Source organism: Triturus cristatus, chromosome 1_1 (genome assembly GCF_964204655.1).
Source record: "Triturus cristatus chromosome 1_1, aTriCri1.1, whole genome shotgun sequence".
In the NCBI taxonomy this organism is placed as follows: Eukaryota; Metazoa; Chordata; class Amphibia; order Caudata; family Salamandridae; genus Triturus; species Triturus cristatus.
The window spans coordinates 285,872,484-285,896,741 of record NC_140579.1 but is presented as its reverse complement, the minus strand read 5'-3'; positions in this window follow the sequence as shown (position 1 = coordinate 285,896,741).

The following is a 24,258-nucleotide window of genomic DNA, read 5'->3' as shown; positions in this document are numbered from 1 at the left end:
TGGGAAGATGTCAGAGGATCGCCGCTTGTGATGGGAAGAGGTCACAGGATCGCTGCTTGTGAAGGGAAGCGGTCAGAGGATCCCTGCTTGTGCAGTTATGAGGTTAGAGGATCGCTGCTTGTGATGGTAAGAGGTCAGAGGATCACTGCTTGTGAAGTGAAGAGGTCCGAGGATCGCTGTTTGTGATGGGAAGAGGTCAGAGGATCGCTGCTTGTGAAGTGAAGCGGTCAGAGGATCGCTGCTTGTGAAGTGAAGAGGTCAGAGGATCACTGCTTGTGAAGTGAAGAGGTCAGAGGCTCACTGCTTGTGAAGTGAAGAGGTCAGATGATCGCTGCTTGTGAAGTGAAGAGGTCAGAGGCTCACTGCTTGTGAAGTGAAGAGGTCAGAGGATCACTGCTTGTGAAGCGAAGAGGTCAGAGGCTCACTGCTTGTGAAGTGAAGAGGTCAGAGGATCGCTGCTTGTGAAGTGAAGAGGTCCGAGGATCGCAGCTTGTGATGTGAAAAGGTCAGAGGATCGCAGCTTGTGAAGTGAAGAGGTCAGAGGATCACTGCTTGTGAAGTGAAGAGGTCAGAGGCTCACTGCTTGTGAAGTGAAGAGGTCAGAGGATCACTGCTTGTGAAGTGAAGAGGTCAGAGGCTCACTGCTTGTGAAGATAAGAGGTCAGAGGATCGCTGCTTGTGAAGTGAAGAGGTCAGAGGATCGCTGCTTGTGAAGCGAAGAGGTGAGATGAACACTGCTTGTGAAGCGAAGAGGTCAGAGGCTCACTGCTTGTGAAGTGAAGAGGTCAGAGGATCGCTGCTTGTGAAATCAAGAGGTGAGATGATCACTGCTTGTGAAGCGAAGCGGTCAGAGGCTCACTGCTTGTGAAGTGAAGAGGTCAGAGGATCGCTGCTTGTGAAGTGAAGAGGTCAGAGGATCGCTGCTTGTGAAGTGAAGAGGTCAGAGGCTCGCTGCTTGTGAAGTGAAGAGGTCAGAGGCTCACTGCTTGTGATGGGAAGAGGTCAGAGGCTCACCGCTTGTGAAGTGAAGAGGTCAGAGGATCACTGCTGGTGAAGTGAAGAGGTCAGAGGATCGCTGCTTGTGATGTGAAGAGATGAGAGGATCACTGCTTTTGAAGTGAAGAGGTCAGAGGATCACTGCTTGTGCAGTGAAGAGGTCAGAGGATTGCTGCTTGTGAAGTGAAGAGGTCAGAGGCTCACTGCTTGTGAAGTGAAGAGGTCAGAGGCTCACTGCTTGTGAAGTGAAGAGGTCAGAGGCTCACTGCTTGTGAAGTGAAGAGGTCAGAGGCTCACTGCTTGTGAAGTGAAGAGCTCAGAGGATCGCTGCTTGTGAAGTGAAGAGGTCAGAGGCTTACTGCTTGTGAAGTGAAGAGGTCAGAGGCTCGCTGCTTGTGATGGGAAGAGGTCAGAGAATCGCTGCTTGTGATGGGAAGAGGTCAGAGGATCGCTGCTTGTGATGGGAAGAGGTCAGAGGATCACTGCTTGTGAAGTGAAGAGGTGAGAGGATCACTGCTTTTGAATTGAAGAGGTCAGAGGCTCACTGCTTGTGAAGTGAAGAGGTCAGAGGATCACTGCTTGTGAAGTGAAGAGGTCAGAGGATCACTGCTTGTGAAGTGAAGAGGTGAGAGGATCACTGCTATTGAAGTGAAGAGGTCAGAGGCTCACTGGTTTTGAAGTGAAGAGGTCAGAGGATAGCTGCTTGTGAAGTGAAGAGGTCAGAGGATCACTGCTTGTGAAGTGAAGAGGTCAGAGGCTTACTGCTTGTGAAGTGAAGAGGTCAGAGGCTCACTGCTTGTGAAGTGAAGAGGTCAGAGGATCGCTGCTTGTGATGGGAAGAGGTCAGAGGATCGCTGCTTGTGAAGTGAAGAGGTCAGAGGATCACTGCTTGTGAAGTGTAGCGGTCAGAGGATCACTGCTTGTGAAGTGAAGAGGTCAGAAGCTCACTGCTTGTGAAGTGAAGAGGTCAGAGGATCGCTGCTTGTGAAGTGAAGAGGTCAGAGGATCGCTGCTTGTGATGGGAAGAGGTCAGAGGATCGCTGCTTGTGATGGGAAGAGGTCAGAGGATCGCTGCTTGTGAAGTGAAGAGGTCAGAGGCTCGCTGCTTGTGAAGGGAAGAGGTCAGAGGATCACTGCTTGTGAAGTGAAGCGGTCAGAGGATCACTGCTTGTGAAGTGAAGCGGTCAGAGGCTCACTGCTTGTGAAGTGAAGAGGTCAGAGGATCGCTGCTTGTGATGGGAAGAGGTCAGAGGATCGCTGCTTGTGATGGGAAGAGGTCAGAGGATCGCACCTTGTGAAGTGAAGAGGTCAGAGGCTCGCTACTTGTGAAGTGAAGAGGTCAGAGGATCACTGCTTGTGAAGTGAAGAGGTCAGAGGATCACTGCTTGTGAAGTGAAGAGGTCAGAGGATCACTGCTTGTGAAGTGAAGAGGTCAGAGGATCGCTGCTTGTGAAGTGAAGAGGTCAGAGGATCGCTGCTTGTGATGGGAAGAGGTCAGAGGATCACCGCTTGTGAAGTGAAGAGGTCAGAGGATCACCGCTTGTGAAGAGAAGAGGTCAGAGGATCACTGCTTGGGAAGTGAAGAGGTCAGAGGATCGCTGCTTGTGATGGGAAGAGGTCAGAGGATCACCGCTTGTGAAGTGAAGAGGTCAGAGGATCACTGCTTGTGAAGTGAAGAGGTCAGAGGCTCACTGCTTGTGAAGTGAAGAGGTCAGAGGATCGCTGCTTGTGATGGGAAGAGGTCAGAGGATCGCTGCTTGTGATGGGAAGAGGTCAGAGGATCGCTGCTTGTGATGGGAAGAGGTCAGAGGATCGCTGCTTGTGATGGGAAGAGGTCAGAGGATCGCTGCTTGTGATGGGAAGAGGTCAGAGGATTGCTGCTTGTGAAGTGAAGAGGTCAGAGGATCACTGCTTGTGAAGTGAAGAAGTCAGGCGATTGCCGCTTGTAAAGTGAAGAGGTCAGAGGATCGCTGCTTGTGATGGGAAGAGGTCACAGGATCGCTGCTTGTGAAGTGAAGCCGTCAGAGGATCGCTGCTTGTGAAGTGAAGAGGTCAGAGGATCGCTGCTTGTGATGGTAAGAGGCCAGAGGATCACTGCTTGTGAAGTGAAGAGGTCAGAGGATCACTGCTTGTGAAGTGAAGAGGTCAGAGGATCGCTGCTTGTGTAGTGAAGAGGTCAGAGGATCGCTGCTTGTGATGGGAAGAAGTCAGAGGATCACTGCTTGTGAAGTGAAGAGGTCAGAGGATCACTGCTTGTGAAGTGAAGAGGTCAGAGGATCGCTGCTTGTGAAGTGAAGAGGTCAGAGGCTCGCTGCTTGTGAAGTGAAGAGGTCAGAGGATCGCTGCTTGTGATGGGAAGAGGTCAGAGGATCGCTGCTTGTGATGGGAAGAGGTCAGAGGATCGCTGCTTGTGATGGGAAGAGGTCAGAGGATCGCTGCTTGTGATGGAAAGAGGTCAGAGGATCGCTGCTTGTGAAGGGAAGAGGTCAGAGGATCACTGCTTGTGAAGTGAAGAAGTCAGGCGATCGCCGCTTGTAAAGTGAAGAGGTCAGAGGATCGCTGCTTGTGATGGGAAGAGGTCAGAGGATCACTACGTGTAAAGGGAAGAGGTCAGAGGCTCACTGCTTGTGAAGTGAAGAGGTCAGAGGATCGCTGCTTGTGAAGTGAAGAGGTCAGAGGATCGCTGCTTGTGATGGGGAGAGGTCAGAGGCTCACCGCTTGTGAAGTGAAGAGGTCAGAGGATCACTGCTGGTGAAGTGAAGAGGTCAGAGGATCGCTGCTTGTGATGTGAAGAGATGAGAGGATCACTGCTTTTGAAGTGAAGAGGTCAGAGGATCACTGCTTGTGCAGTGAAGAGGTCAGAGGATTGCTGCTTGTGAAGTGAAGAGGTCAGAGGCTCACTGCTTGTGAAGTGAAGAGGTCAGAGGCTCACTGCTTGTGAAGTGAAGAGGTCAGAGGATCGCTGCTTGTGAAGTGAAGATGTCAGAGGCTCACTGCTTGTGAAGTGAAGAGGTCAGAGGCTCACTGCTTGTGAAGTGAAGAGGTCAGAGGCTCACTGCTTGTGAAGTGAAGAGGTCAGAGGATCGCTGCTTGTGATGGGAAGAGGTCAGAGGATCGCTGCTTGTGAAGTGAAGAGGTCAGAGGATCGCTGCTTGTGAAGTGAAGAGGTCAGAGGCTCACTGCTTGTGAGGATCACTGCTTGTGAAGTGAAGAGGTCAGAGGCTCACTGCTTGTGAAGTGAAGAGGTCAGAGGCTCACTGCTTGTGAAGTGAAGAGGTCAGAGGCTCACTGCTTGTGAAGTGAAGCGGTCAGAGGATCGCTGCTTGTGAAGTAAAGATGTCAGAGGATCACTGCTTGTGAAGTGAAGAGGTCAGAGGATCGCTGCTTGTGAAGTGAAGAGGTCAGAGGCTCACTGCTTGTGAAGTGAAGAGGTCAGAGGCTCACTGCTTGTGAAGTGAAGAGGTCAGAGGATCGCTGCTTGTGAAGAGGTCAAAGGATTGCTGCTTGTGAAGTGAAGAGGTCAGAGGCTCACTGCTTGTGATGGGAAGAGGTCAGAGGATTACTGCTTGTGAAGTGAAGAGGTCAGAGGATCACTGCTTGTGAAGTGAAGAGGTCAGAGGATCACCGCTTGTGAAGTGAAGAGGTCAGAGGATCACTGCTTGTGAAGTGAAGAGGTCAGAGGATCACTGCTTGTGAAGTGAAGAGATCAGAGGATCACTGCTTGTGAAGTGAAGAGGTCAGAGGATCGCTGCTTGTGATGGGAAGAGGTCAGAGGATCACCGCTTGTGAAGTGAAGAGGTCAGAGGATCACTGCTTGTGAAGTGAAGAGGTCAGAGGATCACTGCTTGTGAAGTGAAGAGGTCAGAGGATCACTGCTTGTGAAGTGAAGAGGTCAGAGGCTCGCTACTTGTGAAGTGAAGAGGTCAGAGGCTCGCTGCTTGTGAAGTGAAGAGGTCAGAGGATCGCTGCTTGTGATGGGAAGAGGTCAGAGGATCGCTGCTTGTGATGGGAACAGGTCAGAGGATCGCTGCTTGTGAAGGGAAGAGGTCAGAGGATCACTGCTTGTGAAGTGAAGAAGTCAGAGGATTGCCGCTTGTTATGGGAAGAGGTCAGAGGATCGCCGCTTGTGATGGGAAGAGGTCACAGGATCGCTGCTTGTGAAGTGAAGCGGTCAGAGGATCGCTGCTTGTGAAGTGAAGAGGTCCCAGGATCGCTGCTTGTGATGGGAAGAGGTCACAGGATCGCTGCTTGTGAAGTGAAGCGGTCAGAGGATCGCTGCTTGTGAAGTGAAGAGGTCAGAGGATCACTGCTTGTGAAGTGAAGAGGTCAGAGGCTCACTGCTTGTGAAGTGAAGAGGTCAGAGGATCGCTGCTTGTGAAGTGAAGAGGTCAGAGGATCGCTGCTTGTGAAGTGAAGAGGTCAGAGGATCGCTGCTTGTGAAGTGAAGAGGTCAGAGGATCGCTGCTTGTGAAGTGAAGAGGTCAGAGGCTCACTGCTTGTGAGGATCACTGCTTGTGAAGTGAAGAGGTCAGAGGCTCACTGCTTGTGAAGTGAAGAGGTCAGAGGCTCACTGCTTGTGAAGTGAAGAGGTCAGAGGCTCACTGCTTGTGAAGTGAAGCGGTCAGAGGATCGCTGCTTGTGAAGTAAAGATGTCAGAGGATCACTGCTTGTGAAGTGAAGAGGTCAGAGGATCGCTGCTTGTGAAGTGAAGAGGTCAGAGGCTCACTGCTTGTGAAGTGAAGAGGTCAGAGGCTCACTGCTTGTGAAGTGAAAAGGTCAGAGGATCGCTGCTTGTGAAGAGGTCAAAGGATTGCTGCTTGTGAAGTGAAGAGGTCAGAGGCTCACTGCTTGTGATGAGAAGAGGTCAGAGGCTCACCGCTTGTGAAGTGAAGAGGTCAGAGGATTACTGCTTGTGAAGTGAAGAGGTCAGAGGATCACTGCTTGTGAAGTGAAGAGGTCAGAGGATCACCGCTTGTGAAGTGAAGAGGTCATAGGATCACTGCTTGTGAAGTGAAGAGGTCAGAGGATCACTGCTTGTGAAGTGAAGAGGTCAGAGGATCACTGCTTGTGAAGTGAAGAGGTCAGAGGATCGCTGCTTGTGATGGGAAGAGGTCAGAGGATCACCGCTTGTGAAGTGAAGAGGTCAGAGGATCACTGCTTGTGAAGTGAAGAGGTCAGAGGATCACTGCTTGTGAAGTGAAGAGGTCAGAGGATCACTGCTTGTGAAGTGAAGAGGTCAGAGGCTCGCTACTTGTGAAGTGAAGAGGTCAGAGGCTCGCTGCTTGTGAAGTGAAGAGGTCAGAGGATCGCTGCTTGTGATGGGAAGAGGTCAGAGGATCGCTGCTTGTGATGGGAACAGGTCAGAGGATCGCTGCTTGTGAAGGGAAGAGGTCAGAGGATCACTGCTTGTGAAGTGAAGAAGTCAGAGGATTGCCGCTTGTTATGGGAAGAGGTCAGAGGATCGCCGCTTGTGATGGGAAGAGGTCACAGGATCGCTGCTTGTGAAGTGAAGCGGTCAGAGGATCGCTGCTTGTGAAGTGAAGAGGTCCCAGGATCGCTGCTTGTGATGGGAAGAGGTCACAGGATCGCTGCTTGTGAAGTGAAGCGGTCAGAGGATCGCTGCTTGTGAAGTGAAGAGGTCAGAGGATCACTGCTTGTGAAGTGAAGAGGTCAGAGGCTCACTGCTTGTGAAGTGAAGAGGTCAGAGGATCGCTGCTTGTGAAGTGAAGAGGTCAGAGGCTCACTGCTTGTGAAGTGAAGAGGTCAGAGGATCACTGCTTGTGAAGCGAAGAGGTCAGAGGCTCACTGCTTGTGAAGTGAAGAGGTCAGAGGATCGCTGCTTGTGAAGTGTAGAGGTCAGAGGATCACTGCTTGTGAAGTGAAGAGGTCAGAGGATCGCAGCTTGTGAAGTGAAGAGGTCAGAGGATCACTGCTTGTGAAGTGAAGAGGTCAGAGGCTCACTGCTTGTGAAGTGAAGAGGTCAGAGGATCACTGCTTGTGAAGTGAAGAGGTCAGAGGCTCACTGCTTGTGAAGTGAAGAGGTCAGAGGTTCGCTGCTTGTGATGGGAAGAGGTCAGAGGATCACTACGTGTAAAGGGAAGAGGTCAGAGGCTCACTGCTTGTGAAGATAAGAGGTCAGAGGATCGCTGCTTGTGAAGTGAAGAGGTCAGAGGATCGCTGCTTGTGAAGCGAAGAGGTGAGATGAACACTGCTTGTGAAGCGAAGAGGTCAGAGGCTCACTGCTTGTGAAGTGAAGAGGTCAGAGGATCGCTGCTTGTGAAATCAAGAGGTGAGATGATCACTGCTTGTGAAGCGAAGAGGTCAGAGGCTCACTGCTTGTGAAGTGAAGAGGTCAGATGATCGCTGCTTGTGAAGTGAAGAGGTCAGAGGATCGCTGCTTGTGAAGTGAAGAGGTCAGAGGCTCGCTGCTTGTGAAGTGAAGAGGTCAGAGGCTCACTGCTTGTGATGGGAAGAGGTCAGAGGCTTACCGCTTGTGAAGTGAAGAGGTTAGAGGATCACTGCTGGTGAAGTGAAGAGGTCAGAGGATAGCTGCTTGTGATGTGAAGAGATGAGAGGATCACTGCTTTTGAAGTGAAGAGGTCAGAGGATCACTGCTTGTGAAGTGAAGAGGTCATAGGATCACTGCTTGTGAAGTGAAGAGGTCAGAGGATCACTGCTTGTGAAGTGAAGAGGTCAGAGGATCACTGCTTGTGAAGTGAAGAGGTCAGAGGATCGCTGCTTGTGATGGGAAGAGGTCAGAGGATCACCGCTTGTGAAGTGAAGAGGTCAGAGGATCACTGCTTGTGAAGTGAAGAGGTCAGAGGATCACTGCTTGTGAAGTGAAGAGGTCAGAGGATCACTGCTTGTGAAGTGAAGAGGTCAGAGGCTCGCTACTTGTGAAGTGAAGAGGTCAGAGGCTCGCTGCTTGTGAAGTGAAGAGGTCAGAGGATCGCTGCTTGTGATGGGAAGAGGTCAGAGGATCGCTGCTTGTGATGGGAACAGGTCAGAGGATCGCTGCTTGTGAAGGGAAGAGGTCAGAGGATCACTGCTTGTGAAGTGAAGAAGTCAGAGGATTGCCGCTTGTTATGGGAAGAGGTCAGAGGATCGCCGCTTGTGATGGGAAGAGGTCACAGGATCGCTGCTTGTGAAGTGAAGCGGTCAGAGGATCGCTGCTTGTGAAGTGAAGAGGTCCCAGGATCGCTGCTTGTGATGGGAAGAGGTCACAGGATCGCTGCTTGTGAAGTGAAGCGGTCAGAGGATCGCTGCTTGTGAAGTGAAGAGGTCAGAGGATCACTGCTTGTGAAGTGAAGAGGTCAGAGGCTCACTGCTTGTGAAGTGAAGAGGTCAGAGGATCGCTGCTTGTGAAGTGAAGAGGTCAGAGGCTCACTGCTTGTGAAGTGAAGAGGTCAGAGGATCACTGCTTGTGAAGCGAAGAGGTCAGAGGCTCACTGCTTGTGAAGTGAAGAGGTCAGAGGATCGCTGCTTGTGAAGTGTAGAGGTCAGAGGATCACTGCTTGTGAAGTGAAGAGGTCAGAGGATCGCAGCTTGTGAAGTGAAGAGGTCAGAGGATCACTGCTTGTGAAGTGAAGAGGTCAGAGGCTCACTGCTTGTGAAGTGAAGAGGTCAGAGGATCACTGCTTGTGAAGTGAAGAGGTCAGAGGCTCACTGCTTGTGAAGTGAAGAGGTCAGAGGTTCGCTGCTTGTGATGGGAAGAGGTCAGAGGATCACTACGTGTAAAGGGAAGAGGTCAGAGGCTCACTGCTTGTGAAGATAAGAGGTCAGAGGATCGCTGCTTGTGAAGTGAAGAGGTCAGAGGATCGCTGCTTGTGAAGCGAAGAGGTGAGATGAACACTGCTTGTGAAGCGAAGAGGTCAGAGGCTCACTGCTTGTGAAGTGAAGAGGTCAGAGGATCGCTGCTTGTGAAATCAAGAGGTGAGATGATCACTGCTTGTGAAGCGAAGAGGTCAGAGGCTCACTGCTTGTGAAGTGAAGAGGTCAGATGATCGCTGCTTGTGAAGTGAAGAGGTCAGAGGATCGCTGCTTGTGAAGTGAAGAGGTCAGAGGCTCGCTGCTTGTGAAGTGAAGAGGTCAGAGGCTCACTGCTTGTGATGGGAAGAGGTCAGAGGCTTACCGCTTGTGAAGTGAAGAGGTTAGAGGATCACTGCTGGTGAAGTGAAGAGGTCAGAGGATAGCTGCTTGTGATGTGAAGAGATGAGAGGATCACTGCTTTTGAAGTGAAGAGGTCAGAGGATCACTGCTTGTGCAGTGAAGAGGTCAGAGGATTGCTGCTTGTGATGGGAAGAGGTCAGAGGCTCACTGCTTGTGAAGTGAAGAGGTCAGAAGATCGCTGCTTGTGAAGTGAAGATGTCAGAGGATCACTGCTTGTGAAGTGAAGAGGTCAGAGGCTCACTGCTTGTGAAGTGAAGAGGTCAGAGGCTCACTGCTTGTGAAGTGAAAAGGTCAGAGGCTCACTGCTTGTGAAGGGAAGAGGTCAGAGGATCACTGCTTGTGAAGTGAAGAAGTCAGGCGATCGCCGCTTGTGAAGTGAAGAGGTCAGAGGCTCACTGCTTGTGAAGTGAAGAGGTCAGAGGATCGCTGCTTGTGAAGTGAAGAGGTCAGAGGATCGCTGCTTGTGAAGTGAAGATGTCAGAGGCTCACTGCTTGTGAAGTGAAGAGGTCAGAGGATCGCTGCTTGTGAAGTGAAGATGTCAGAGGCTCACTGCTTGTGAAGTGCAGAGGTCAGAGGATCACTGCTTGTGAAGTGAAGAGGTCAGAGGCTCACTGCTTGTGAAGTGAAGAGGTGAGATGAACACTGCTTGTGAAGTGAAGAGGTCAGAGGATCACTGCTTGTGAAGTGAAGAGGTCAGAGGATCACTGCTTGTGAAGAGGTCAGAGGATCACTGCTTGTGAAGTGAAGAGGTCAGAGGATCACCGCTTGTGAAGTGAAGAGGTCAGAGGATCACTGCTTGTGAAGTGAAGAGGTCAGAGGATCACCGCTTGTGAAGTGAAGAGGTCAGAGGATCACTGCTTGTGAAGTGAAGAGGTCAGAGGTTCGCTGCTTGTGATGGGAAGAGGTCAGAGGATCACTGCTTGTGAAGTGAAGAGGTCAGAGGATCACTGCTTGTGAAGTGAAGAGGTCAGAGGATCGCTGCTTGTGAAGTGAAGAGGTCAGAGGATCGCTGCTTGTGATGGGAAGAGGTCAGAGGATCGCTGCTTGTGATGGGAAGAGGTCAGAGGATCGCTGCTTGTGATGGGAAGAGGTCAGAGGATCGCTGCTTGTGATGGGAAGAGGTCAGAGGATCGCTGCTTGTGATGGGAAGAGGTCAGAGGATCGCCGCTTGTGAAGGGAAGAGGTCAGAGGATCACTGCTTGTGAAGTGAAGAAGTCAGGCGATCGCCGCTTGTAAAGTGAAGAGGTCAGAGGATCGCTGCTTGTGATGGGAAGAGGTCAGAGGATCACTACGTGTAAAGGGAAGAGGTCAGAGGCTCACTGCTTGTGAAGTGAAGAGGTCAGAGGATCGCTGCTTGTGAAGTGAAGAGGTCAGAGGATCACTGCTTGTGCAGTGAAGAGGTCAGAGGATTGCTGCTTGTGAAGTGAAGAGGTCAGAGGCTCACTGCTTGTGAAGGGAAGAGGTCAGAGGATCACTGCTTGTGAAGTGAAGAAGTCAGGCGATCGCCGCTTGTAAAGTGAAGAGGTCAGAGGATCGCTGCTTGTGAAGTGAAGAGGTCAGAGGCTCACTGCTTGTGAAGTGAAGAGGTCAGAGGATCACTGCTGGTGAAGTGAAGAGGTCAGAGGATCGCTGCTTGTGATGTGAAGAGATGAGAGGATCACTGCTTTTGAAGTGAAGAGGTCAGAGGATCGCTGCTTGTGCAGTGAAGAGGTCAGAGGATTGCTGTTTGTGAAGTGAAGAGGTCAGAGGCTCACTGCTTGTGAAGTGAAGAGGTCAGAGGATCGCTGCTTGTGAAGTGAAGAGGTCAGAGGATCGCTGCTTGTGAAGTGAAGATGTCAGAGGCTCACTGCTTGTGAAGTGAAGAGGTCAGAGGCTCGCTGCTTGTGAAGTGAAGAGGTCAGAGGCTCGCTGCTTGTGAAGTGAAGAGGTCAGAGGATCACTGCTTGTGAAGTGAAGAGGTCAGAGGCTCACTGCTTGTGATGGGAAGAGGTCAGAGGATCGCTGCTTATGATGGGAAGAGGTCAGAGGATCGCTGCTTGTGATGGGAAGAGGTCAGAGGATCGCTGCTTGTGATGGGAAGAGGTCAGAGGATCGCTGCTTGTGATGGGAAGAGGTCAGAGGATCGCTGCTTGTGAAGTGAAGAGGTCAGAGGCTCGCTGCTTGTGAAGAGAAGAGGTCAGAGGATCACTGCTTGTGAAGAGGTCAGAGGATCACTGTAGGAGAGTAGGGTCTGCAATCCTATGATCACCCAGATTTTTTGCTTTTGCTTCATTGGTTTACGACTTTCTCCGGCTGTGGGCCTGCCAATCAGACCCACAGCCTAGCTGTTCTCTCTCGAAATTAACACACATGTACATTAGGTGCATCCACTACTTGGAACTGGGCCGCCTTGTCAGTCCCTGTCTCAGCATACCACAGGTATCCAGGGCATCGGTGTACCCAGGGCCTACCAGGGGCTGAAGCATGTATTATGCCACCCCTGGAATGGCCGCCCAAATCTGACACAACTGGCTGCACGACAGCTGGGGCCACGTGGTGTAATCACCCGTTGCTGTAGGTGTAGTATTCCTACACCTAAACCCTAAAATGGACACATGGATTCCTATCAGTCACTCCTATAGCAGGCCTTATCAATCCTGAAGGCAGAGTGCAGGGAATCATGTGGGACGGTGCTCTGGCGCGAGCTGAGCCCGTCGACGGCTTGCGGAACCAAGTCCTAATAGCCGTTCCATGGTGACGCGGGCCAACTACTTTTAATGCATTATAATCCTTGCGGTTATTTGCTAACTTTGGCATCGCATCACCTATACATGTCGAGTAAGGTGTCATACGAATGGGAATACGAACCCCTCGCCAGTCCTGGTGACGGGGTTAGCATTCCCCCCTTTTAGAGGGACACGACATGGAAGTAACCTTGAACCCCGGTTAAAGTTGACTCAAGCCTCAGCATCACAAAATGGATGCTGCCACCAGACACAAGTCTGACCTCCTGCTGCTGGGGGACCTTCCAGCAAGGGGAGCTTGGACAAAGGGTTTCCTGTCGAGGGCGGTGTTAGCACCATCCCAGACAGGGTTTGTGTATCCCAGGTAGGCAGGGCTGAAAGGAAGGTGATTGCAAGTGGCACCCCGGTGCTCACTGTGCATAGCCCGGCTCAAACCAGTTTCGGGGGCACACCAGCCCCTGAGCTGGCGCGAAGCCGGACAAAGGTTAGGGGTGTAACCACCCCCCTCCTGGCTCCACCCATAGGTAGAACCTAGTCACGGGCCAGCCCCTTTTCTTAGAATAAAGGTAGGAGCGAGTCCCCTTCCCAAATTGGATAATCAGATAATCGGATAACTCCGAATCACGAACTACTTTCCACGAAAGGAACTCTTGACTATTTCTGAAGACTCTCCCTTGTGGCTAAGGAGTAGCCACCCTGCACCAGCAGGCACCATCTAAGCGCTTGCGGTTTGCTGTAAGTCTCTCCTACGGATCAAGACTGCCCAGCTCGACGAGACCCGAGTACCCTGCCATCTCTGACCTTTTACCTACCTCATCGGCCCAGCTGAGAGTCGTAGGTGTGACGAGACCTGCGGGACCGGCTATCTTCAGAACCTGCACGACGCTTATCTAGCACGCCCACCGAGGGACCCTCGAGTGAGTGCACCTAGGGTTTGAGAAGCCCTAAACCCTGAGCAGCTCCAGCATCGAAGTCTGTCTCCCCAGCATCCACGAGATCTGCGTGGGGGCCCTTCCGCTCCTTGTTGTTCACCGCGTTGTCCGACCACGTGCCGACCGGCTTGTGGCCCTCTTCACGACGCACCACGATTGTTTCATCACTAGTCTGGTTGCTCCAGACTGGCTCTTGCTCCCCTTCAACAGAGGAGTACCACTGACCCTCCTGGTCCACTCCCGACGCCATCTTGACTCCCCCGCTTGGGTTGCCACTGCCAAGATCCGCTGCCCCTGCCTGGGCCCAGCATCATCGACAGCAGACACCTTCGTGGGACAGCTCGCCCTCCATCCTGGTCGCCGCCGCGCCTCCTGGTCCGAGGAACAGCCGAGTCCGACGTCACCCACTCACCTGGTCGAGGTGACTTCAGCCGGTACCCTCCTGGTACCCACACGATCGCTGGCTAGCGGTTGAGAACTGAGTCCCCTCTGCTTTCAGGTTTCCTTCATCACCGATCCAGGCTTGGATCGCTCCGAACATCGTCACTGGTCGCCTGCCAGCAACTTCTTCTTTCAGGCTCCTGAGACTACACGAGGACTCCCGACATCTTGCCGAACTTCACGCAGCCGCAGCCTCCGGGCTAGGTAACTCGAGCATCTCGGTGCTCCATCGCAGGTTCGCTCTACAAGTGTCCAGTTCCTTTTTCGTTTAGTCCCACTGATCGGATCACTCCGGAATCAGTACCTCCAGACTCTAACCATTCGCATTTCACTGTTAGTGTAGATGGTTTCTCGTGCCCCTCGGGCATTTGTGTAAATTGTGCAACTGAAGTATTTTCCTAAGAGTTTTGTAGTGTGCTTAGCTCCCTGACTCATAAAGAGCCAGGGTAGTCTTGTTATAAATAAATATCCTTTTATTTTCATAACAACTTGTGTGGTGTCCTTTCACTTGGTGTTCAAGGGGTATATGTGATGGTAAACAGCTGGCTTAACACGCCCTCTAGAGTTTAGCCTAAAGACTGCTCGTATCCACGCTACTAGGATAGCTGGTCTAAAAGGTTGACTTACAACCAATCATCAATAAGGGTCGTTTGGAATGATACACAGTGATCACTAGAATAGTGAGCACTACATATCAGGCCAACTTCTCACATTGGTGAGCAGCGGTTGGGATTTGAGCTTGCTGTTGTTTTACCACACACGTATCCTAAGAATATCGCAGTGAAAGATCACATAAGTACCCAGGTACATATAACTTAACTTAGAATACTCCGAGTTCTACTGAACCGGCTGTTGTAGTGTAACAGGGCTTAGCACACCCTGACTACAACTCTTAGCAAGGGATCAGTAGGTAAACCCATAGTGTAGGTAGGTGCAACACTTACACCTCACTAGAAAAGCATGTCGGTCCACGGAGAGTCTGCAGGGACTCCCTTAGTGGTCAGTGACCCTCCACAGGTCGTGTCACGATATGCAACTCTTAGCTTCAAGGAGATGAGACAACTGTGTGCCTCCAGGAAGCTAAACCAGGGTTCTAACCCTACCATCGCAATACTGATAGGTCTCTTAGAGGCGTACGATGCTAGGAGGTCCTCTAACCCAGGTCCCCCCAGTGCAGATGGGAACATGCCTCCCTTAGAGGGAACCCTCGGTGACCCAGACCTCGACCTCCACACAGAGGAGGAGGACGAGGACGAGTTATCGGGAGACGAGGCAGACAAAGGTCCAGTGGTAGTCGGCAGGCTTACAAGGACCAACTTAAGCAGGCATGAGAATGGAACTGGGGGAGCCCCGGGCCCACGCTCAAGCAGGCTTAACCTTGGGAACGGACGAGCTAGGTCCCTCTCCAGAGGCTCTGGCAGGTCGGTTCATACACATGTCTCTCAGGCACCTTCTCAGAGAGGAATGACTTCCCCTCAGAGGAGGGAGCATGAAGCGAAGATGCGGGAGGTCAATCTGAGGATCGAGCGGGAAGAACTTGCCCTCGCCAAAGAAAGACTTGCCTTGGCCCGAGAGCAGAAATTAAGTGGGTTAGATCCCGCTGGTGGCAGCATTCTCAATAGAGAGAAAGACAGGGGTATAGACACTAGACACCTGAGTAAAATAGTGCCCCCCTTTAAACAAGGGGACGACATCCACAAGTGGATAACTGCCTTGGAGAGGGCCTGCACTGTCCAGTGCGTCCCCCCAAGTCAGTGGGCAGCTATACTGTGGCTTTCCTTTGAAGGTAAAGGAAGGGACAAGCTCCTCACTACAAGAGCTGAGGATGCTAACAACTACCAAGTCCTGAAGAACACACTGATTGATGGGTTCGGCTTAACCACGGAACAGTACCGGGTGCTGTTCCGGGACACCCAGAAAATTCAGTCTCAGGATTGGGCTGACTTTGTCGATTGTGCCACTAAGGCTTTGGAAGGCTGGTTGCTGGGTGTGAGAAGTTGGCCTGATATGTAGTGCTCACTATTCTAGTGATCACTGTGTATCATTCCAAACGACCCTCATTGATGATTGGTTGTAAGTCAACCTTTTAGACCAGCTATCCTAGTAGCGTGGATACGAGCAGTCTTAGGCTAAACTCTAGAGGGCGTGTTAAGCCAGCTGTTTACCATCACATATACCCCTTGAACACCAAGTGAAAAGACACCACACAAGTTGTTATAAAAATAAAAGGATATTTATTTATGACAAGACTACCCTGGCTCTTTATGAGTCAGGGAGCTAAGCACACTACAAAACTCTTAGGAAAATACTTCAGTTGCACAATTTACACAAATGCCCGAGGGGCACGAGAAACCATCTACACTACAGTGAAATGCGAATGGTTAGAGTCTGGAGATACTGATTCCGGAGTGATCCGATCAGTGGGACTAAACGAAAAAGGAACTGGACACTTGTAGAGCGAACCTGCGATGGAGCACCGAGATGCTCGAGTTACCTAGCCCGGAGGCTGCGGCTGCGTGAAGTTCGGCAAGATGTCGGGAGTCCTCGTGTAGTCTCAGGAGCCTGAAAGAAGAAGTTGCTGGCAGGCGACCAGTGACGATGTTCAGAGCGATCCAAGCCTGGATCGGTGGTGAAGGAAAACCTGAAAGCAGAGGGGACTCAGTTCTCAACCGCTAGCCAGCGATCGTGTGGGTACCAGGAGGGTACCGGCTGAAGTCACCTCGACCAGGTGAGTGGGTGACGTCGGACTCGGCTGTTCCTCGGACCAGGAGGCGCGGCGGCGACCAGGATGGAGGGCGAGCTGTCCCACGAAGGTGTCTGCTGTCGATGAGGCTGGGCCCAGGAAGGGGCAGCGGATCTTGGCAGTGGCCACCCAGGCGGGGGAGTCAAGATGGCGTCGGGAGTGGACCAGGAGGGTCCGTGGTACTCCTCTGTTGAAGGGGAGCAAGAGCCAGTCTGGAGCAACCAGACTCGTGATGAAACAATCGTGGTGCGTCGTGAAGAGGGCCACAAGCCGGTCGGCAAGTGGTCGAACAACGCGGTGAACAGCAAGGCGCGGAAGGGCCCCCACGCAGATCTCGTGGATGCTGGGGAGACAGACTTCGATGCTGGAGCTGCTCAGGGTTAGGGCTTCTCAAACCCTAGGTGCACTCACTCGAGGGTCCCTCGGTGGGCGTGCTAGATAAGCGTCGTGCAGGTTCTGAAGATAACCGGTCCCGCAGGTCTCGTCACACCTACGAATCTCAGCTGGGCTGATGAGGCAGGTAAAAGGTCAGAGATGGCAGGGACTCGGGTCTCGTCGAGCTGGGCAGTCTTGATCCGTAGGAGAGACTTACAGCAAACCGCAAGCGCTTAGGTGGTGCCTGCTGGTGCAGGGTGGCTACTCCTTAGCCACAAGGGAGAGTCTTCAGAAATAGTCAAGAGTTCCTTTCGTGGAAAGTGGTTCGTGATTCGGAGTTATCCGATTATCTGATTATCCAATTTGGGAAGGGGACTCGCTCCTACCTTTATTCTAAGAGAAAGGGGCTGGCCCGTGACTAGGTTCTACCTATGGGTGGAGCCAGGAGGGGGGTGGTTACACCCCCATCCTTTGTCCGGCTTCGCGCCAGCTCAGGGGCTGGTGCGCCCCCGAAACTGGTTTGAGCCGGGCTATGCACAGTGAGCACCGGGGTGCCACTTGCAGTCACCTTCCTTTCAGCCCTGCCTACCTGGGATACACAAACCCTGTCTGGGACGGTGCTAACACCGCCCTCGACAGGAAACCCTTTGTCCAAGCTCCCCTTGCTGGAAGGTCCCCCAGCAGCAGGAGGTCAGACTTGTGTCTGGTGGCAGCATCCATTTTGTGATGCTGAGGCTTGAGTCAACTTTAACCGGGGTTCGAGGTTACTTCCATGTCGTGTCCCTCTAAAAGGGGGGAATGCTAACCCCGTCACCAGGACTGGCGAGGGGTTCGTATTCCCATTCGTATGACACCTTACTCGACATGTATAGGTGATGCGATGCCAAAGTTAGCAGATAACCGCAAGGATTATAATGCCTTAAAAGTAGTTGGCCCGCGTCACCATGGAACGGCTATTAGGGTTTGGTTCCGCAAGCCGTCGACGGGCTCAGCTCGCGCCAGAGCACCGTCCCACATGATTCCCTGCACTCTGCCTTCAGGATTGATAAGGCCTGCTATAGGAGTGACTGATAGGAATCCATGTGTCCATTTTTAGGGTTTAGGTGTAGGAATACTACACCTACAGCAACGGGTGATTACACCACGTGGCCCCAGCTGTCGTGCAGCCAGTTGTGTCAGATTTGGGCGGCCATTCCAGGGGGGGCATAATACATGCTTCAGCCCCTGGTAGGCCCTGGGTACACCGATGCCCTGGATACCTGTGGTATGCTGAGACAGGGACTGACAAGGTGGCCCAGTTCCAATTAGTGGATGCACCTAACGTACATGTGTGTTAATTTCGAGAGAGAACAGCTAGGCTGTGGGTCTGATTGGCAGGCCCACAGCCGGAGAAAGTCGTAAACCAATGAAGCAAAAGCAAAAAATCTGGGTGATCATAGGATTGCAGACCCTACTCTCCTACATGACCCCCCCCCCAAACTTTGGGACAATAAGCTAACCTTGACCAGGTGAGTCTTCTTGCTCTAAGTGGAAATACCTGGAGAGCCCATCTGCATTGCCATGATCAGTGCCAGGTCTATGCTCCACTGTGAAGTCCATCCCCTGTAGGGAAATGGACCACCTAAGTAGTTTGGGGTTTTCACCCTTCATTTGATTTAGCCACAAGAGGGGCTTATGGTCGGTCTGAATCTTGAAGTGAGTGCCAAACAAGTATGGCCTCAGCTTCTTCAGGGCCCAAACCACAGCAAAGGCCTCCCTCTCAATAGCTGACCAATTCTTCTCTCTGGGGGTCAGCCTCCTGCTAATAAAAGCTATGGGCTGGTCATGACCATCAAAATTCAGTTGCGATAGAACAGCTCCCACACCCAGCTCCGAAGCGTCTGTTTGGACAATGAATGGTTTGGAGTAGTCTGGACTCTTTAGGATAGGTGCTGTGCACATGGCCCGCTTTAGGTCATCGAACGCCTTCTGACAGCTTGCTGTCCACTGAACTTTTTTTGGCATCTTTTTACTTGTCAGGTCGTTTAGCGGGGTCACAATGGATCCATAATTTCTGACAAATTTCCGGTAATAACCAGTCAGGCCCAAGAAAGCTCGAACCTGAGTCTGGGTGGTTGGAGGAGCCCAGTCCTGGATGGCCTGTATTTTGCTCTCCAATGGTTGAACCTGGCCTCCACCTACAAGGTGGCCCAGGTATACAACCTGTGTCTGCCCTATCTGGCACTTGGTGGCCTTGATAGTGAGGCCTGCCTTCTGCAGGGCCTCTAACACTTTCCTCAGGTGGACCAGGTGATCCTCCCAGGTGGAGCTAAAGACAGCGATATCGTCCAGATACGCCGCACAGAAGTCGTCCAACCCAGTGAGAACTCGATTCACCAGCCTTTGGAAGGTGGCAGGTGCATTTTTCAAACCAAAGGGCATTACCACGAACTGATAATGCCCACCCGGGGTAGAAAATGCTGTTTTGGGCTTGGCCTCCTCAGCTAACCTGATTTGCCAATACCCAGCTGTCAGGTCAAACGTACTTAAGTAGTTGGCCGAGGCCAACCGGTCGATAAGTTCGTCTGCTCTTGGTATCGGGTGGGCGTCGGTCTTAGTGACCGCATTGAGACCTCTGTAGTCCACGCAAAACCTCATCTCTTTCTTACCGCCCTGGGTGTGAGGTTTCGGCACGAGCACTACGGGACTAGCCCAGGGGCTATCCGAGGGTTCAATGACTCCCAGCTCCAACATTTTCTGCACCTCTGTCTTGATGCAGTCTCTGACCTGATCAGGTTGCCGATAGATTTTACTCTTTACGGGCAGACTGTCCCCAGTGTCGACCTCGTGGGTACACCACTTGGTCTGACTGGGTGTCAGAGAGAACATATGTCGAAAGGATTGAAGAACCTGTTTACAATCCTCTTGTTGATGTCCAGAGAGGCTGCCACAAAAGACAACACCATCTACTGATCCATCGTCAGGGTTCTGAGAGAGCAGGTCCGGGAGAGGGTCACTCTCCTCCTCCTGTCCCTCATCTGTGGCCATGAGCAAGCCCATGCCCTCCCTGTCGACATATGCCTTGAGCCTGTTTACGTGGAGCACCCTGTGGGGGCTCCGGGGAGTTCCCAGGTCTACCAGGTAGGTGACCTCTCCCTTTTGCTCAATGATCGTGTGGGGCCCAGACCATTTGTCTTTGAGTGCTGCTGGGGCCACTGGCTCCAGCACCCACACCTTCTGTCCAGGCTGATACACAGTCAGGACAGCCTTTTGGTCGTGCCAAGCTTTCTGTAATTCTTGGCTCGCCTCAAGGTTTTTAGACGCCTTTTCCATGTACTTCGCCATCCGCGAGCGGAGACCGAGCACATAGTCCACAATGTTTGATGCCGGCTTTCTGAGAGGTCTCTCCCATCCTTCCTTTACCAAACAAAGGGGTCCCCTTACAGGATGTCCGAACAGAAGCTCAAAAGGGCTGTAGCCAACCCCCTTCTGCGGGACCTCTCTGTAGGCGAACAAGAGGCAGGGTATCAGGACATCCCATCTCCGCCGAAGCTTTTCAGGTAGTCCGTGAATCATCCCTTTTAGGGTCCGGTTGAATCTCTCAACCAGCCCATTGCATTGTGGGTGATAGGGTGTGGTGAACTTGTAGTTGACACCACATTCCTTCCACATAGCAGTCAGATATCCCGACATGAAGTTGGCACCTCTGTCTGAGACGACCTCCTTAGGGAAGCCCACTCTGGAGAACACTCCAAGTAGGGCCCGTGCCACCACAGGTGCCGTAGTGGTCCTAAGGGGAATAGCTTCAGGATACCTGGTGGCGTGGTCCACCACCACCAGTATAAACTTGTGCCCTGATGCTGTCTGGGGTTCCATTGGTCCGACAATGTCGATCCCCACTCGTTCAAAGGGTACCCCCACCACTGGTAGTGGTATGAGGGGGGCCTTTGTCGTGCCACCTGACTTACCACTGGCTTGGCAAGTGACACAGGAGCGGCAAAACTCCTTCGTATCTTCGGACATGTGGGGCCAGTGAAAGTGTGGAACAATTCTGTCCCAAGTCTTATTCTGGCCTAAGTGACCTGCAAGGGGAATCTCGTGGGCCAAGGTGAGAAGGAAACCTCTCAGAGCCAAGGGGATGACCAGCCTCCTGGTCGCACCAGGTTTGGGGTCTCTTGCCTCAGAGTACAGGAGTCCATCGTCCCAGTACACTTTGTGGGTACCCGTGGCGTTCCCTGCAGCCTCAGCAGCGGCCTGCTGTCTGAGGGGTTCAAGTGAGGGGCAGTCTAACTGTGCCTTCCCCAGGTCTTCCCTGGAGGGTCCCCCTGAGCCCAGAAACTCAACCTGACCAGGTTCAAGCTCTTGCGGCTCAGTTTCCCTCAGTTCTTTAAGGTCAGCCTCCTCGGAGACTTGATCCACGACCTGGGGCAAGGGGGAAGGCGAAGCCTTACCCTTACTGCTCCTTTTCTTGGAAGGTGTCTGGTCCGTTCTTCCAGGATCCAGCACCTGTTCAGTGGGGCATCTTTTGGCCTGTGACCTGGTCACAGCAAGGACATGTGCTGGCAAACCTAACATTTCCATGTGAGTCCTCTGCTCCACTTCTGACCATTGTGACGTTTCCAAATCATTGCCCAACAGACATTCTACGGGGAGGTCTGAACTAACCACAACCTTTTTCGGGCCACTTACCCCTCCCCAGGAGAAATCAACAACTGCCATACTGTGATTGGTAGTGACGTTGCTGGCATTGGTCACTAGGTAACTGGTACCTAGCATGATCTGTCCAGGGTCCACGAAGTTAGGCGTCACCATGGTGACACTGGCACACGTGTCCCTGTAGGCCTGGGCCACTCTTCCATTTATCAAAGGTGTCTGCCTGTATTTGCCCAAAGTATTGGGACTGGCATCAGGGGACATATCCATATCCCCTGTACAGACAAGGACGGCCTGAGTGAGCGTGCCGACTAAGTCGTCACTCCCCTCGGTTCCCAAGGTTAACCCAACTAATGCCTTGGGAGGCGCACTACCACTGCTGACTGTACTAGGGGGCGCAGGTGCCTTAGGGGCTGCAGTGGTAGGAGTTTGCCCTCCTTTCTTGGTGCACTCACTAAACCAGTGAGTCTTACTTTTACAGTATTGGCACCACCTTTTTGACTGGCCTTCTTGAGTCTTCTTCTTCTGTGAAGCCTGACCCCCACCCTCTTTGGTTTGTTGGGGACCTGTCGAAGACTTCTGGTCATTTTGTTCGTTCTTGTTACCCTTTTGGTCTGCTTTCTTCTGACCACCCTGGTTCTGATTCTGGTTCTGCTTGACCCTTGTTCTGACCCATCTGTCTGCCTTCTTTCCCAATTCTTGGGGAGAGGTCAGATCCGAGTCGACAAGGTGCTGATGCAACAATTGGTTCTGACAGTTGTTTAAAATCTGTTCTCGCATGATAAGATTGTACAATCCTGTGTAATCAGTAACCTTGCTACCCAGCAACCAGCCTTCCAAAGCCTTAGTGGCACAATCGACAAAGTCAGCCCAATCCTGAGACTGAATTTTCTGGGTGTCCCGGAACAGCACCCGGTACTGTTCCGTGGTTAAGCCGAACCCATCAATCAGTGTGTTCTTCAGGACTTGGTAGTTGTTAGCATCCTCAGCTCTTGTAGTGAGGAGCTTGTCCCTTCCTTTACCTTCAAAGGAAAGCCACAGTATAGCTGCCCACTGACTTGGGGGGACGCACTGGACAGTGCAGGCCCTCTCCAAGGCAGTTATCCACTTGTGGATGTCGTCCCCTTGTTTAAAGGGGGGCACTATTTTACTCAGGTGTCTAGTGTCTATACCCCTGTCTTTCTCTCTATTGAGAATGCTGCCACCAGTGGGATCTAACCCACTTAATTTCTGCTCTCGGGCTAAGGCAAGTCTTTCTTTGGCGAGGGCAAGTTCTTCCCGCTCGATCCTCAGATTGACCTCCCGCATCTTCGCTTCATGCTCCCTCCTCTGAGGGGAAGTCATTCCTCTCTGAGAAGGTGCCTGAGAGACATGTGTATGAACCGATCTGCCAGAGCCTCTGGAGAGAGACCTAGCTCGTCCGTTCCCAAGGTTAAGCCTGCTTGAGCGTGGGCCCGGGGCTCCCCCAGTTCCATTCTCATGCCTGCTTAAGTTGGTCCTTGTAAGCCTGCCGACTACCACTGGACCTTTGTCTGCCTCGTCTCCCGATAACTCGTCCTCGTCCTCCTCCTCTGTGTGGAGGTCGAGGTCTGGGTCACCGAGGGTTCCCTCTAAGGGAGGCATGTTCCCATCTGCACTGGGGGGACCTGGGTTAGAGGACCTCCTAGCATCGTACGCCTCTAAGAGACCTATCAGTATTGCGATGGTAGGGTTAGAACCCTGGTTTAGCTTCCTGGAGGCACACAGTTGTCTCATCTCCTTGAAGCTAAGAGTTGCATACCGTGACACGACCTGTGGAGGGTCACTGACCACTAGGGGAGTCCCTGCAGACTCTCCGTGGACCGACATGCTTTTCTAGTGAGGTGTAAGTGTTGCACCTACCTACACTATGGGTTTACCTACTGATCCCTTGCTAAGAGTTGTAGTCAGGGTGTCCTAAGCCCTGTTACACTACAACAGCCGGTTCAGTAGAACTCGGAGTATTCTAAGTTAAGTTATATGTACCTGGGTACTTATGTGATCTTTCACTGCGATATTCTTAGGATACGTGTGTGGTAAAACAACAGCAAGCTCAAATCCCAACCGCTGCTCACCAATGTGAGAAGTTGGCCTGATATGTAGTGCTCACTATTCTAGTGATCACTGTGTATCATTCCAAACGACCCTCATTGATGATTGGTTGTAAGTCAACCTTTTAGACCAGCTATCCTAGTAGCGTGGATACGAGCAGTCTTAGGCTAAACTCTAGAGGGCGTGTTAAGCCAGCTGTTTACCATCACATATACCCCTTGAACACCAAGTGAAAGGACACCACACAAGTTGTTATAAAAATAAAAGGATATTTATTTATGACAAGACTACCCTGGCTCTTTATGAGTCAGGGAGCTAAGCACACTACAAAACTCTTAGGAAAATACTTCAGTTGCACAATTTACACAAATGCCCGAGGGGCACGAGAAACCATCTACACTACAGTGAAATGCGAATGGTTAGAGTCTGGAGATACTGATTCCGGAGTGATCCGATCAGTGGGACTAAACGAAAAAGGAACTGGACACTTGTAGAGCGAACCTGCGATGGAGCACCGAGATGCTCAAGTTACCTAGCCCGGAGGCTGCGGCTGCGTGAAGTTCGTCAAGATGTCGGGAGTCCTCGTGTAGTCTCAGGAGCCTGAAAGAAGAAGTTGCTGGCAGGCGACCAGTGACGATGTTCAGAGCGATCCAAGCCTGGATCGGTGGTGAAGGAAAACCTGAAAGCAGAGGGGACTCAGTTCTCAACCGCTAGCCAGCGATCGTGTGGGTACCAGGAGGGTACCGGCTGAAGTCACCTCGACCAGGTGAGTGGGTGACGTCGGACTCGGCTGTTCCTCGGACCAGGAGGCGCGGCGGCGACCAGGATGGAGGGCGAGCTGTCCCACGAAGGTGTCTGCTGTCGATGAGGCTGGGCCCAGGAAGGGGCAGCGGATCTTGGCAGTGGCCACCCAGGCGGGGGAGTCAAGATGGCGTCGGGAGTGGACCAGGAGGGTCCGTGGTACTCCTCTGTTGAAGGGGAGCAAGAGCCAGTCTGGAGCAACCAGACTCGTGATGAAACAATCGTGGTGCGTCGTGAAAAGGGCCACAAGCCGGTCGGCAAGTGGTCGAACAACGCGGTGAACAGCAAGGCGCGGAAGGGCCCCCACGCAGATCTCGTGGATGCTGGGGAGACAGACTTCGATGCTGGAGCTGCTCAGGGTTAGGGCTTCTCAAA